At 39.0% G+C, this 17,220-nt stretch overlaps 1 non-coding gene across 1 annotated transcript; it reads right to left on the reverse strand.

The window, feature by feature from the left end:
* Positions 1-441: 441 nt before the first annotated feature.
* Positions 442-549, reverse strand: LOC148563987 (small nucleolar RNA R71). Its single transcript, XR_015884121.1, has one exon. It is a non-coding gene; the product is annotated as a small nucleolar RNA R71 (small nucleolar RNA).
* Positions 550-17,220: the final 16,671 nt, after the last annotated feature.

Raw genomic sequence — 17,220 nt, forward strand, 5'->3', positions numbered from 1 at the left:
GAGGACCTAACAGAAACTTTCAAACAAGAAGAAGCCACGGCAGCCGAAAACAACAACAATGCCAACAATGCAAGGAAGGTGCTTGGTGACTTTACTGCACCTACTCCTGACTTCTATGGGAGAAGCATCTCAATCCCTGCCATTGGAGCAAACAACTTTGAGCTTAAGCCTCAATTAGTTTATCTAATGCAACAGAATTGCAAGTTTCATGGACTTCCATTAGAAGATCCTCATAAGTTCTTAGCTGAATTCTTGCAAATCTGTGACACTGTCAAGACCAATGGGGTTGATCCCGAGGTCTACAAGCTTATGCTCTTTCCTTTTGCTGTAAGAGACAGAGCTAGAACATGGTTGGATACGCAACCTAAAGAAAGCCTGAACTCTTGGAAAAAGCTAGTCAATGCCTTCTTGGCAAAATTCTTTCCACCTCAAAAATTGAGCAAGCTTAGAGTGGAAGTCCAAACCTTCAGACAGAAGGAAGGTGAATCCCTCTATGAAGCCTGGGAAAGATACAAGAAATTGATCAGAAGGTGTCCTTTTGACATGCTTTCAGAATGGAGCATCATAGGTATTTTCTATGATGGTCTATCTGAACTGTCCAAGATGTCATTGAATAGCTCTGCTGGAGGATCTCTTCATCTGAAGAAGACGCTTGCAGAAGCTCAGGAACTCATTGAAATGGTTGCAAATAACTAATTCATGTACACCTCTGAAAGGAATCCTGTGAATAATGGGACAAGTCAGAAGAAAGGAGTTCTTGAGATTGATACTCTGAATGCCATATTGGCTCAGAATAAAATATTGACTCAGCAAGTCAATATGATTTTTCAGAGTCTGTCTGGAATGCAAGCAGCAACAGTCAGTACCAAAGAAGCTTCATCTGAAGAAGAAGCTTATGATCCTGAGAACCCAGCAATGGAAGACGTGAATTACATGGGAGAATCCTATGGAAACACCTATAATCCTTCATGGATAAATCATCCAAACCTCTCATGGAAGGATCAACAGAGGCCTCAACAAGGCTTCAACAACAATAATGGTGGAAGAAATAGGTTTAGCAATAGCAAGCCTTTTCCATCATCTTCTCAGCAACAGACAGAGAATTCTAAGCAGAGCAACTCTGACTTAGCAACTGTAGTCTCTAATCTAATTAAAACCACTCAAAGTTTCATGATTGAAACAAGGTCCTCCATTAGAAATTTGGAGGCACAAGTGGGTCAGCTGAGCAAGAAAGTTACTGAACTCCCTCCTAGTACTCTTCCAAGCAATACAGAAGAGAATCTAAAAGGAGAGTGCAAGGCCATCAACGTAACCCACACGGCCGAACTTGGAGAGGAGGAAGAGGCAGTGATCTCCACTGAGGAAGACCTCAATGGATGTCCACTGGTCTCCAAAGAGTTCCCTAATGAGGAACCATGGGAATCTGAGGCTCACACTGAGACCATAGAGATTCCATTGAATTTAATTTTGCCATTCATGAGCTCTGATGAGTATTCTTCCTCTGAAGAGGATGAAGATGTTACTGAAGAACAACTTGCTAAGTACCTTGGAGCAATCATAAAGCTAAATGCCAAGCTATTTGGTAATGAGACTTGGGAGGATGAACCCCCCTTGCTCCCCAAAGAACTGGATGACCTGACTAGGTAGAAATTACCTTTGAAGAGATAGGATCCTGGAAAGTTCTCAATACCTTGTACCATAGGCACCATGACCTTTGAGAAGGCTCTGTGTGACCTAGGGTCAAGCATAAACCTCATGCCTCTCTCTGTAATGGAGAAGCTAGGAATCCTTGAGGTACAAGCTGCAAGAATCTCACTAGAGATGGCAGACAATTCAAGAAAATAGGCTTATGGACTTGTAGAGGATGTCTTGGTAAAGGTTGATGGCCACTACATCCCTGCTGATTTCATAATCCTAGATACTGAGAAGTGTATGGATGAATCCATCATCCTTGGCAGACCCTTCCTAGCCACAGCAAGAGCTGTGATTGATGTTGACAGAGGAGAATTGGTCCTTCAAGTGAATGAGGACTCCCTTGTGTTTAAGGTTCAAGGATCTCCCTCTGTAACCATGGAGAAGAAGCATGAAAATCTTCTCTCAATGCAGAGTCAAACAAAATCCCCATATTCAAACTCTAAGTTTGGTGTTGGGGGGCCACAACCAAACTCTAAGTTTGGTGTTGAGAGGCCATCATCATGCTCTGAGTATCTGTGAGGCTCCATGAGAGCCCACTGTCAAGCTATTGACATTAAAGAAGCGCTTGTTGGGAGGCAACCCAATTTTACTTATTTATGTTAAATTTCTATTTTCCATTATTATTTTATGTTTTCTATAGGTTGATGATCATGTGAAGTCACAAAAACAATTGAAAAAGTAAAAACAAACTGAAAAACAGAATAAAAAACAGCACACCATGGAGGAGAAGCCTACTGGCATTTAAACGCCAGTAAGGGCAGCAGAATGGGTGTTAAACGCCCAGTCTGGCACCATTCTGGGCGTTTAACGCCAGAAATGGGCACCAGACTGGCATTTAACACCAGAAAAGAGCAAGAAGCTGGCGTTAAACGCCAGAAATGGGCAGCAACCTGGCATTTAACGCCAGGATTGGCAGCAGAAGGCGTTTTGAATGCCTAATTGGTGCAGGGATGAGAAATTCTTGATACCTCAGGATCTGTGGACCCCACAGGATCCCCACTAACCTCAACTCACTCTCTCTCTCTTCTTCACACCTTTTCATAAAACGCTTCCCCAAATACCCTTCACCAATCACCTCAATACCTCTTCCCCAAAACCCCTCACCTATCAAATCCTACCCTCTTCTCCATAAACCCTTCACCAATCCACATCCATCCATCATAAACCCCACCTACCTCACCATTCAAATTCAAACCATTTTCACTCTCAAACTTACCCATACATGGCCGAACCTTACCCTTCCCCCACTCCTATATAAACCCATCTTCACCCTTTCATTTTCACACATGTTAAACACTACTTCTCCCCCTTGGATGAAATACTAACCCCCCTGATAAATCACTATTTTATGGTTTATATTGTGCTCAATTGAGTGGATTTTATCAACTCTTTACCCACTTATTCATAATATTTGCATGGTTTTATATTTCCTTCCTGATTTTGTGCTATGATTGAAAACATGCTTCTTTGATCTTATATTTGCTTATTATTAATCCTCTCTTATTACCATTAGATGCCTTGATATGTGTGTTAAGTGATTTCAGATATTATAGGGCAGGAATGGCTCAGAGGATAGAAAGGAAACATGCAAAAGTGGAAGGAATACAAGAAGTTGGAGAAATTGCTAAGCTGTCCAGCCTGACCTCTTCGCACTCAAACGGCTATAACTTTAGCTACAAAGGTCCAAACGACGCGGTTCCAGTTGCGTTGGAAATCTAACGTCTGGGGCTTGGATTTAATATATAATATGTCATAGTTGCTCTGACGCTAGGCGACGCGACCGCGTGACCCGTGCGGCCGCGTCGCAGTGACAGAAATCAGCGTGTTTGAATTCTTCTCCAGCGAATTCTGGGCTATTTCTGACCCAGTTTGCGGCCCAGAAAAAATAGATTAGAGGCTATAAAGTGGGGGAATGCATACATACATGATAGGCTCTCATAATTCACTTTCTATGATTTAGATTTAGTTTGAGAGAGGTTCTCTCCTCTCTCTCTTAGGATTAGGATTTAGGACTTCTCTTAGTTTTAAGAGTGACTCTTGATCCCAGGTTTAATGTTCTTTTCTGTTTAATTTCGTTTCCATTTTTATTCACCTTAGTACTTTAATTAATATTTATCTTTTGAATAATTGGCTTATGGCTTTCATGTTATGATTTTCTTTATTAATGCAATTGAGGTATTTTCAGATTTGTGATTTATATTTAGCTTTTTACATTCTTGGTTTTGGTTAAGAAATCAGTAACTCAGGAGTTATCCAATTTAACAGCATAATTGATAATTGTTATCTTGCCAATTGAATTGAACTCCAATAATCCCAATCTTTTCTTAGGAAATAAATAGGATTCGAAGATCGAACTAATTAATCCCTTGACTTTCCTTTATTTTAGTAAAGGTTGACTAAGTGAAATTAAGATTCAATTTTCATTATCATTGATAAGGATAACTTGGTCTGGACTTCCAATTTCTAATACCTTGCCATGAGTTTATGTTTATTGTTATTATTTTATTCCCTCTGCCATTGCTTTTCTAACTTTTTACCTTGATCCAAAAACCCCAAAACATACCTTTGCATAACCAATAATAAGAACATACTTCCCTGTAATTCCTTGAGAAGACGACCCAAGGTTTAAATACTCGGTTATCAATTTTAAAGGGGTTTGTTACTTGTGACAACCAAAACGTTTGTATGAAAGGACTTTTGAAGGTTTAGAAACTATACTTGCAACGAGGATTTATCCGCAAATTTCTAGACCACGCAAAAGTTCTCTCATCACCCCCCTCTATCTCTTCTATTTCTTCTTCCTCTACTCTCTTTCTTCTTCTTTTGCTCGAAGACGAGCAATCCTTCTAAGTTTGGTGTGGTAAAAGTATTGCTTTTTATTTTTCTATAACCATTTATGGCACCAAAGGCCGAAGAAACCTCTAGAAAGAGGAAAGGGAAGGCAAAAGCTTCCACCTCCGAGTCATGGGAGATGGAGACATTCATCTCAAAGGTGCATCAAGACCACTTCAATAAAGTTGTGGCCAAGAAGAAAGTGATCCCCGAGGTCCCTTTCAAGCTCAAAAAGGGTGAATATCCAGAGATCCGACATGAGATTCGAAGAAGAGGTTGGGAAGTTCTCACCAACCCCATTCAACAAGTCAGAATCTTAATGGTTCAAGAGTTCTATGCCAATGCATGGATCACCAAGAACCATGATCAAAGTGTGAACCCGGACCCCAAGAATTGGCTTACAATGGTTCGGGGGAAATGCTTAGATTTTAGTCCAGAAAATGTAAGGTTGGCATTCAACTTGCCAATGATGCAAGGAGATGCACACCCCTACACTAGAAGGGTCAACTTTGATCAAAGGTTGGACCAAGTCCTCATAGACATTTGTGAAGAGGGCGCTCAATGGAAGAGAGATTCAAGAGGAAAGCCGGTTCAACTAAGAAGGCATGACCTCAAGCCTATGGCTAGGGGATGGTTGGAGTTCATCCAATGCTCAATCATTCCCACTAGCAACCGGTCTGAAGTTACTATACACCGGGCTATCATGATCCATATCATCATGATTGGGGAGGAAGTAGAAGTTCATGAGGTTATATCCCTAGAACTCTACAAGGTGGAGGACAAGTCCTCTACTTTGTCAAGGTTAGCCTTCCCTCATCTCATTTGTCACCTTGCAATTCAGCTGGAATTGACAAAGAGGAAGACATCCTCATTGATGAGGACAAGCCCATCACTAAGAAAAGGATGGAGCAAACAAGAGATCCCACTCATGGACAAGAGCATGAGAAAATTCCTCATCATGAAATCCCTGAGATGCCTCAAGGGATGCATTTTCCTCCACAGAATTATTGGGAGCAAATTAACACCTCCCTAGGAGAATTAAGTTCCAATATGCGGCAACTAAGGGTGGAGCACCAAGAGCATTCCATCCTCCTTCATGAAATTAGAGAAGATCAAAGAGTCATGAGAGAGGAGCAACAAAGGCAAGGAAGAGACATTGAGGAGCTCAAGCACTCCATAAGATCTTCAAGAGGAAGAACTAGGCGTCATCACTAAGGTGGACCCGTTCTTTAATTTCCTTGTTCTTTATTTTCTATTTTTTGAATTTTTATGCTTTATGTTTATCTATGTTTGTGTCTTTATTACATGATCACTATTGTCCAAGTGTCTATGCCTTAAAGCCATGAATATGAATCCATCACCTTTCTTAAATGAAAAATGTTTTTAATTGAAAAAGAAACTTGCAAGAGGTGGAAGTTGTCGAAGAGCACAAGGGAGTGGATCTTGAAATCACCTTGCCAAAGTTATTGGAGTCTCCTCCCCCTAAGTTGCCATCATCCTCCACAACATTCAAGTGGGTAAAATTCATATCCCTTAGCTTTCTAATTCCACTTGAATATGGGCTACTGGAGACGGATGGTCAACTTAGAGCTCTTTGTGGCATTAAGAGTAAGAGGAAGATGGTCAGTGGTAAGAACTGTCCTGCAAGGTTCATTATGGTTGGAAGCTTTAAGTTTAAATGCAAAGGTTGGTGTAAAGCTCAACTGAATGGGTCTAGGAAGCTGTTTGGTAGCTTCAGTGAGAATTCAAATTACTTATCACCCAATTGGAAAAATACAGATCCCGATAAAGATGGGTGTAAAAGCAAGATTTGGGATCCTGGAATCTGCTCTGACATTTGTCACCCCGGGAGCCTAAGAATCCGTTTGAAGCTTCTTAAGGGCTTTACATGCCTAGTTTGGGACCCCGGAGGTGACTGGAGATACAAACATTGGTGGAGATTCCTGGATGAGTTCAAGCACAAGCCACCATAACAGAAGAGCTCACCAAACGTCCAACTTAAGGACTTTAACTAAAAGTGCTAGGTGGGAGACAACCCACCATGGTATGATCGTTCATTTTTCATTTTTATTTAGTTTTATTTGTTTTCGAGTTTTATTTTATTTTATTATATTGAACCTGGAGTTTTGCATCACATTCATATTAACACTACATTCTGCATTGTTTTCAAATAAAAAAAAGGATTTTCGCACGCGACGCGACAGCGTCGCCGACGCGTCCGCGTCGTATGTGCGTCGGGAAGAAAAGAATTGAACAGAGAGTCACGCGAAAGCGTGGCTGGAGGCGCACTAATGGCACAATTTAATCCACGCGACCGCGTCGCTGACGCGGCCGCGTCATTTGGAAAAATAGCTTCCCACGCGATCGCGTCACCCACGCGACCGCGTGGCTCTGAGAAGTCGACGTAAATGGGTGTATGGCAGAAAGTTGAGCTGGAGTTGGGCTGGACTCGTGCTGGAAGCCCAAGCCTCACCACGTGAACGCGTGCCCCACGCGTCCGCGTCATTTTTAAAAGATGGCCATTCACGCGATCACATGCCCCACGCGATCGCGTCACCCAGATTTTTGGCAAAAGAGTTTCGAACAGAGAGTTGCGCGACCGCGAGGCTGTACTCGTGCCAATCGCACAAAACATGTCACGCGATCGCGTGACCCACGCGTCCGTGTCACCTGACCTTGTCACGCACCACGTGACCGCGTCACTCACGCGTCCGCTCACAAGCGGCGCACAGAATATCCAGATCAGCCAATTTTCTTATCTTTTCTTCTCTAATCCTTATTTTTCTTATCTTTTCTTATTTCTTTCTTCTTCCTTTCTTATCTTCTTTCCCTTCTCATTCTTCTTATTTTTTTTATTTTAATTTATTTGCATACTTTCATTCATTGCATTATTTTCATTGGTGTTAGAAATTTATTTGGGTCATTATTTCTATATTTTACTTGTGGATTATTAGAGGAATTATTTGACAATTATATATATATATATATATATATATATATATATGTATATATATTTTTTTAAAGGGTTGCTTGCATGTTCAATTTATTATTTTCATTAGATTATTTACCATGCATGCTATGTGTTTGTAAAAACGCCCGTATGGCATTGTGCACTGCTTTTCAGTATCTTTTATCCTACTACTCCGAATGCCTGCTTTTCACAAAACCCTTTTTCATATCATATTCATTCAATATAATTGTCATTACAAACATGTTGCTAGTTTGAAAGACTTGGTAATCTAACTTGGACATTGAATGCTTGATCTATGCTACTCATGCCTTTGCCTGCATGCCAATAAACACCTTGCATTCAATTGTTATCATATGCACTAGCTATTTTCCATTGATGACTTTTCACATGTACTCATGAGCGTGTGTTAACGTCATTCTTCTTTATTGTGCATTGATTACCACCTTTCCCGCTCTCTTCCTTGCTCTAACCCTAAGCTTTAAAAGTCACTTTCTTTTTCCCTTTTTAGGATGGCCACCAAGAAGGGTAAAGAGAAAGCTACTCCCAAACTACCGGCAAGGAAAGGAACAAAAAGAGCCCCAGCTGAGGAACCACAACCCCGTCCACATGCAAATCTCAGCATGCACCGAGGACGGTGCAATCTTTAAATGTGGGGAGGTCGATACCGACTTCCAGGGGTTAGTTACCTTCTTTTCAACACCAATATTTTCTTTGTTAATTACTGCATTTGCATATTTAATTGCATGATTATTTGATTTTTTTTTTGCATATTTTACCACTTGGTTGAAGTAATATTTTCTTTTTTTTTCAAGAAACCTTTTAGAGCATTTCACTAATTTGAATAAAATTTAATGTTACACTTGTTTGAAGAAATATTATACTGGAACATGGTTTAGAGCTCGAACACACAAAACCTGTGAGATTTTTTAGCTTATTTGAATTGGTTGCATTTTACCAACCAATATTTTATTTTTGGTGTGTGTTTTTCTCTCTAAAATTGTGATCTTTGTCTTGCTTAATTCTATATTTCCATGGTTTGATGTATGCATGCACTTATATTATTGAGGCCTTTATTTCACTGAGCTTACATACCCATATGGCCTTACCCTTTCATTATCCTTTGCAAACCGATTTGAGCCTATTTTACCTCTTTTATTCTTTATTTTAGCTCATCACTAACTCTAAGCGGAAAACAATAATTTCCTTAATTTGAATCCTTGGTTAGCTTAGACTAGTGAGAATGCTTATGATTTAAGTATGGGGAAAGTGGGTTTGGAAACATTTGGTTTGAGAATTGAGTATGTTAAAATTTTCTGAAAATGTGAAAGAATGTTGAGAATATGTTCATGTATTCAATAAATTAATCATATGCATTGAGAAAAATAAAAGAAAAAAAAAGTTATTAAAAAAAAAGAAAAAGAGAGCAAATAAGTAAAAGGGGACAAAATGCCCCAAAGTAAATGTTGAAAGTAATGCATATGTACTGTACCTAAAATTAGAATGCATGAATATGTGAAAAACATGGTTAATAGATAGTTAGATTTTGTATTATGATTACATGGATTGTTTAAGTTAGGTGGAAAGTTTAAGTTAATTAAGGATTCAGATTTTAGTCCACTTGGCCAAATACAATCCTACCTTAACCCTAACCCCATTACAACCCTTAAAAGACCTCTTGATTTGTGTATTTGTGCATTAAATTTATATTGATTGTTAGATGAAGAGCAAACCTTAGAAAGCAAGGTTAGTAGAGAATTGAGAGAATCGAACCTAAAACACATGAGTGATTAGAGTGTATACACTACCAGTGAGGGTTCGATGCTCAATTCCTTGTTCCCTGCTTTCATGAGCTATTTTCTTCTTGCAAGTCTATTTGTACTTCATTTTTATGATTTGAATTAGTGAAATCCAGTTCATATTTCCTCTTGAAAGATTTGTTTACTTTTAACTAAGTAGGTAGAAACATTTTGCATGTAGTTACATTCATAGGTTGCACTTCATACATTCTACCATCCCTCTTCATCTTTATAGCTTCTCTTGAGCTTAGCATGAGGACATGCTAATGTTTAAGTGTGGAGAAGTTGATAAACCACTATTTTATGGTTTATCTTGTGCTCAATTGAGTGGATTTTATCAACTCTTTACCCACTTATTCATAATATTTGCATGGTTTTATATTTCCTTCCTGATTTTGTGCTATGATTGAAAACATGCTTCTTTGATCTTATATTTGCTTATTATTAATCCTCTCTTATTACCATTAGATGCCTTGATATGTGTCTTAAGTGATTTCAGATATTATAGGGTAGGAATGGCTCAGAGGATAGAAAGGAAACATGCAAAAGTGGAAGGAATACAAAAAGTTGGAGAAATTGCTAAGCTGTCCAGCCTGACCTCTTCGCACTCAAACGGCTATAACTTTAGCTATAAACGTCCAAACGATGCGGTTCTAGTTGCGTTGGAAAGCTAACGTCCGGAGCTTCGTTTTGATATATAATATGCCATAGTTGCTCTGACGCTAGGCGACGCGACCGCGTGACCCGTGCGGCCGCGTCGCAGTGACGGAAATCAGCGTGTTTGAATTCTTCTCCAGCGAATTCTGGGCTGTTTCTGACCCATTTTGCAGCCCAGAAAAAATAGATTAGAGGCTATAAAGTGGGGGAATGCATCCATACATGATAGGCTCTCATAATTCACTTTCCATGATTTAGATTTAGTTTGAGAGAGGTTCTCTCCTCTCTCTCTTAGGATTAGGATTTAGGACTTCTCTTAGTTTTAAGAGTGACTCTCGATCCCAGGTTTAATGTTCTTTTCTGTTTAATTTCGTTTCCATTTTTATTCACCTTAGTACTTTAATTGATATTTATCTTTTGAATAATTGGCTTATGGCTTTCATGTTATGATTTTCTTTATTAATGCAATTGAGGTATTTTTAGATTTGTGATTTATATTTAGCTTTTTACATTCTTGGTTTTGGTTAAGAAATCAGTAATTCAGGAGTTATCCAATTCAATAGCATAATTGATAATTGTTATCTTGCCAATTGAATTGAACTCCAATAATCCCAATCTTTTCTTAGGAAATAAATAGGATTCGAAGATCAAACTAATTAATCCCTTGACTTTCCTTTATTTTAGTAAAGGTTGACTAAGTGGAATTAAGATTCAATTTTCATTATCATTGATAAGGATAACTTGGTCTGGACTTCCAATTTCTAATACCTTGCCATGAGTTTATGTTTATTGTTATTATTTTATTCCCTCTGCCATTGCTTTTCTAACTTTTTACCTTGATCCAAAAACCCCAAAACATACCTTTGCATAACCAATAATAAGAACATACTTCCCTGCAATTCCTTGAGAAGACGACCCGATGTTTAAATACTCGGTTATCAATTTTAAAGGGGTTTATTACTTGTGACAACCAAAATGTTTGTATGAAAGGACTTTTGAAGGTTTAGAAACTATACTTGCAACGAGGATTTATCCGCAAATTTCTAGACCACGCAAAAGTTCTCTCATCACCCCCCTCCATCTCCTCTATTTCTTCTTCCTCTACTCTCTTCCTTCTTCTTTTGCTCGAAGACGAGCAATTCTTCTAAGTTTGGTGTGGTAAAAGCGTTGCTTTTTGTTTTTCTATAACCATTTATGGCACCAAAGGCCGGAGAAATCTCTAGAAAGGGGAAAGAGAAGGCAAAAGCTTTCACCTCCGAGTCATGGGAGATGGAGAGATTCATCTCAAAGGTGCATCAAGACCACTTCAATGAAGTTGTGGCCAAGAAGAAAGTGATCCCCGAGGTCCCTTTCAAGCTCAAAAAGGGTGAATATTCAGAGACCCGACATGAGATTCGAAGAAGAGGTTGGGAAGTTCTCACCAACCCCATTCAACAAGTCGGAATCTTAATGGTTCAAGAGTTCTATGCCAATGCATGGATCACCAAGAACCATGATCAAAGTGTGAACCCGGACCCCAAGAATTGGCTTACAATGGTTCGGGGGAAATGCTTAGATTTTAGTCCAGAAAATGTAAGGTTGGCATTCAACTTGCCAATGATGCAAGGAGATGCACACCCCTACACTAGAAGGGTCAACTTTGATCAAAGGTTGGACCAAGTCCTCATAGACATTTGTGAAGAGGACGCTCAATGGAAGAGAGATTCAAGAGGGAAGCCGGTTCAACTAAGAAGGCATGACCTCAAGCCTATGGCTAGGGGATGGTTGGAGTTCATCCAACGCTCAATCATTCCCACTAGCAACCGGTCTGAAGTTACTATACACCAGGCTATCATGATCCATATCATCATGATTGGGGAGGAAGTAGAAGTTCATGAGGTTATATCCCTAGAACTCTACAAGGTGGAGGACAAGTCCTCTACTTTGTCAAGGTTAGCCTTCCCTCATCTCATTTGTCACCTTCCAATTCAGCTGGAATTGACAAAAAGGAAGACATCCTCATTGATGAGGACAAGCCCATCACTAAGAAAAGGATGGAGCAAACAAGAGATCCCACTCATGGACAAGAGCATGAGGAAATTCCTCATCATAAAATCCCTGAGATGCCTCAAGGGATGCATTTTCCTCCACAAAATTATTGGGAGCAAATTAACACCTCCCTAGGAGAATTAAGTTCCAACATGGGACAACTAAGGGTGGAGCACCAACAGCATTCCATCCTCCTTCATGAAATTAGAGAAGATCAAAGAGTCATGAGAGAGGAGCAACAAAGGCAAGGAAGAGACATTGAGGAGCTCAAGCACTCCATAAGATCTTCAAGAGGAAGAACTAGCCGTCATCACTAAGATGGACCCGTTCTTTAATTTCCTTGTTCTTTATTTTCTGTTTTTCGAATTTTTATGCTTTATGTTTATCTATGTTTGTGTCTTTATTACATGATCACTAGTGTCCAAGTGTCTATGCCTTAAAGCCATGAATATGAATACATCACCTTTCTTAAATGAAAAATGTTTTTAATTGAAAAAGAAAAAGAAGTACATGAATTTCGAATTTTAAAACAGATTAATTATTTTGATGTGGTGGCAATACTTCATGTTTTTCTGAATGAATGCTTGAACAGTGCATATTTTTGAATTTTTTGTTCATGAATGTTAAAATTGTTGGCTCTTGAAAGAATAATGGAAAAGGAGAAATGTTATTGATAATCTAAAAAATCATAAAAATTATTCTTGAAGCAAGAAAAAGCAGTGAAAAGCTTGTAGAAAAAAATATATGTGAAAAAAAAGAGAAGAAAAAGAAAAGTAAGCAGAAAAGGCCAATAGCCCTTTAAACCAAAAGGCAAGGGTAAAATAAAAAGGATCCAAGGCTTTGTGCATCAGTGGATAGGAGGGCCCACAGGAATAAAATCCTGGCCTAAGCGGCTAAACCAAGCTGTCCCTAATCATGTGCTTGTGGCGTGAAGGTGTCAAATGAAAACTTGAGACTGAGTGGTTAAAGTCGTGGTCCAAAGCAAAAAGAGTGTGCTTAAGAGCTCTGGACACCTCTAATTGGGGACTCTAGCAAAGCTGAGTCACAATCTGAAAAGGTTCACCCAGTTATGTGTCTGTGGCATTTATGTATCCGGGGGTAATACTGGAAAACAAAATGCTTAGGTTCACGGCCAAGACTCATAAAGTAACTGTGTTCAAGAATCAACATACTGAACTAGGAGAATTAATAACACTATCTGAATTTTGAGTTCCTATAGATGCCAATCATTCTGAACTTTAAGGGATAAAGTGAGATGCCAAAACTGTTCAGAAGCAAAAAGCTAATAGCCCCGTTCATCTAATTAAGACTGATCTTCATAAATATTTTTGGAATTCATTGAATATTCTCTTCTTTTTATCCTATTTGATTTTCAGTTGCTTGGGGACAAGCAACAATTTAAGTTTGGTGTTGTGATGAGCGGATAATTTATACGCTTTTTGGCATTATTTTTAGTATGTTTTTTAATATATTTTAGTTAGTTTTTATTATATTTTTATTAGTTTTTAAATAAAAATCACATTTCTGGACTTTACTATGAGTTTGTGTGTTTTTCTGTGATTTCAGGTATTTTCTGGCTGAAATTGAGGGACCTGAACAAAAATCTGATTCAGAGGCTGAAAAAGGACAGCAGATACTGTTGGATTCTGACCTCCCTACACTCAAAGTAGATTTTCTGGAGCTACAGAAGCCCAATTGGCACGCTCTTAATTGCGTTGGAAAGTAGACATCCTGGGCTTTCCAGCAATATATAATAGTCAATACTTTGCCCGAGATTTGATGGCCCAAATCAGCATTCCAAGTCAGCATAGAAATTCTGGCGTCAAAACGCCAGAACTGGCATAAAAGCTGGAGTTAAACGCCCAAACTGGCACAAAAGCTGGCGTTTAACTCTAAGAAAAGCCTCTACACGTGAAAGCTTCAACGCTCAGTCCAAGCACACACCAAGTGGGCCCGGAAGAGGATTCTGCATCATTTACTCATTTCTGTAAACCCTAGGTTACTAGTTTTCTACAAATAGGACCTTTTGCTATTGTATTTGATATACTTTTTACACACTTGATCATACTGGGATCTTGGTTCTTCTGGTTCCCTCTCTGGGGCCGAAGCCAATGATCACCACTATCACTTTTATATTTTCAACGGTGGAGTTTCTACACACCATAGATTAAAGTGTGGAGCTCTGCTGTTCTTCATGAATTAATGCAATTACTACTGTTTTTTCTATTCAATTCACGCCTACTTCTTCTCCAAGATATACTCTCGTTTTTAATTTAGTTAAGTTAGAATGAAGGGATGACCCGTGACAATCACCCAATCTTCGTTACTCGCTTAGCCAAGGTCGCGTGCTTGACAACCACAAAGTGATCTACATGATGTTCAACGTAGTCATTGGACGACAGCTGGAGTATATTCTCTTGGGTTTCTAATCTCAGATTAGAACCTTCATGGTATAGGCTAGAATCATTGGCGGTCATTCCTGAGATCCGGAAAGTCTAAACCTTGTCTGTGGTATTCCAAGTAGGATCTGGGAAGGGATGACTGTGACGAGCTTCAAACTCGCGAGTGTTGGGCGTAGTGACAGACGCAAAAGGATCAATGGATCCTATTCCAACATGGTCAAGAACCGACAGATGATTAGCCGTGCGGTGACAGCATGGTGCACGAAATCACAATCACACTGTTGCAATTCCGCACAACTAACCAGCAAGTGCACTAGGTCGTCCAAGTAATACCTTACGTGAGTAAGGGTCGATCCCACGGAGATTGTCGGCTTGAAGCAAGCTATGGTTATCTTGTAACTCTTAGTTAGGATATCAATAATTCTCGGATTTAATTGTAAAAAGTAAAAGAACATGAAATAAATACTTGTTATGCAGTAATGAAGAATAGGTTGAGGTTTTGGACATGCTTTGTCTTCTGAATCTCTACTTTCCTACTGTCTTCTTCTTCATGCACGCAAGGCCCCTTCCATGGAAAGCTTTATGCTGGGCATCACCGTTGTCAATGGCTACTTCCCGTCCTCTCAGTGAAAATGTTCCAAATGCGCTGTCACCGCACGGCTAATCATCTGTCGGTTCTCGATCATGTTGGAATAGGATCCATTGATCCTTTTGCGTCTGTCACTAAACCCAACACTCGCGAGTTTGAAGCTCGTCACAGTCATCCCTTCCCAGATCCTACTCAGAATACCACAGACAAGGTTTAGACGTTTCGGCTCTCAGGAATGGCCGCCAATAATTCTAGCCTATACCACGAAGATTCAAATCTGAGATTAGAAATCCAAGAGATACACATTCAAGCTTGATTGCATGTAGAATGGAGGTGGTTGTCAGGCACACGTTCATAGGTGAGAATGATGATGATTGTCACGGATCATCACATTCATCAGGTTGAAGTGCGAATGAATATCTTAGAATAGAAGCAAGTATGATAGAATGGAAAACAGTAGTAATTGCATTAATTCATGAAGAACAGCAGAGCTCCTCACCCCCAACAATGGGGTTTAGAGACTCATGCCATAGAAGATACAATATGAAACATGTAAAGTGTCATGAGGTACAAGATGAATCACTAAAAGTAGTTTTTATAGTAAACTAGTGACCTAGGGTTACAGAAAATGAGTAAGCTAGGGTGTTTAGTGTAAAAATCCACTTCCGGGGCCCACTTGGTGTGTGCTTGGGCTGAGCATTGAAGCTTTCATGTGTAGAGACTTTTCTTGGAGTTAAACGCCAGCTTTTGTGCCAGTTTGGACGTTTAACTCTAGCTTTTATGCCAGTTTTGGCGTTAAACGCTAGAATTCTTAAGTTGACTTGGAAAGCTGGTTTGGGCCATCAAATCTTGAGCAAAGTATAGACTATTATATATTTCTGGAAATCCCAGGATGTCTACTTTCCAACGCAATTAAGAGTGCGCCAATTGGGCTTCTGTAGCTCCAGAAAATCCACTTCGAGTGCAGGGAGGTCAGAATCCAACAGCATCTGCAGTCCTTTTTCAGCCTCTGAATCAGATTTTTGCTCAGGTCCCTCAATTTTAGCCAGAAAATACCTGAAATCACAGAAAAACACACAAACTCATAGTAAAGTCCATAAAAGTGAATTTTAAATAAAAACTAATAAAAATATAATAAAAACTAACTAAAATATACTAAAAATAGTGCCAAGAAGCGTATAAATTATCCGCTCATCACAACACCAAACTTAAATTGTTGCTTGTCCCCAAGAAACTGAAAATCAAATAGGATAAAAAGAAGAGAATATAAAATGAATTCCAAAAACATCTATGAAGATCAGTACTAATTAGATGAGCGGGGCTTTTAGCTTTTTGCCTCTGAACAGTTTTGGCATCTCACTTTATCCTTTGAAGTTCAGAATGATTAGCTTCTATAGGAACTCAGAATCCAGATAGTGTTATTGATTCTCTTAGTTAAGTATGTTGATTCTTGAACACAGCTACTTTATGAGTCTTGGCCGTGACCCTAAGCATTTTGTTTTCCAGTATTACAACCGGATACATAAATGCCACAGACATATAACTGGGTGAACCTTTTCAGATTGTGACTTAACTTTGCTAGAGTCCCCAATTAGAGGTGTCCAGAGCTCTTAAGCACACTCTTTTTGCTTTGGACCACGACTTTAACCGCTCAGTCTCAAGTTTTCACTTAACACCTTCACGCCACAAGTACATGGTTAGGGACAGCTTGGTTTAGCCGCTTAGGCCAGGATTTCATTCCTCAGGGCCCTCCTATCCACTGATGCTCAAAGCCTTGGATCCTTTTTATTACGCTTGCCTTTTGGTTTAAAGGGCTATTGGCTTCTTCTGCTTGCTTTTTCTTTCTTTTTCTCTCTTTTTTTTTCGCATATCATCCTCTTTTTTTTTCTATTCACTGCTTTTTCTTGCTTCAAGAATCAATTTTTTGATTTTTTAGATTATCAATAACATTTCTCCTTTTCCATCATTCTTTCAAGAGCCAACAATTTTAACATTCATAAACAACAAATTTAAACATATGCACTGTTCAAGCATTCATTCAGAAAATAAGAGTATTGCCACCACATCAAAATAATTAAACTATTTTAAAATTTGAAATTCATGTACTTCTTTTTCTTTTTCAATTAAAAACACTTTTTAATTAAGAAAGGTGATGGATTCATAGGACATTCATAGCTTTAAGACATAAACTTTAAATTTTATTAATCATGGAATGACAATAAGACTCAAAAATAAATATAAGAGCACTCT

Source organism: Arachis ipaensis, chromosome B5 (assembly GCF_059453495.1).
Source record: "Arachis ipaensis isolate K30076 ecotype BB chromosome B5, ASM5945349v1, whole genome shotgun sequence".
Lineage (NCBI taxonomy): Eukaryota > Viridiplantae > Streptophyta > Magnoliopsida > Fabales > Fabaceae > Arachis > Arachis ipaensis.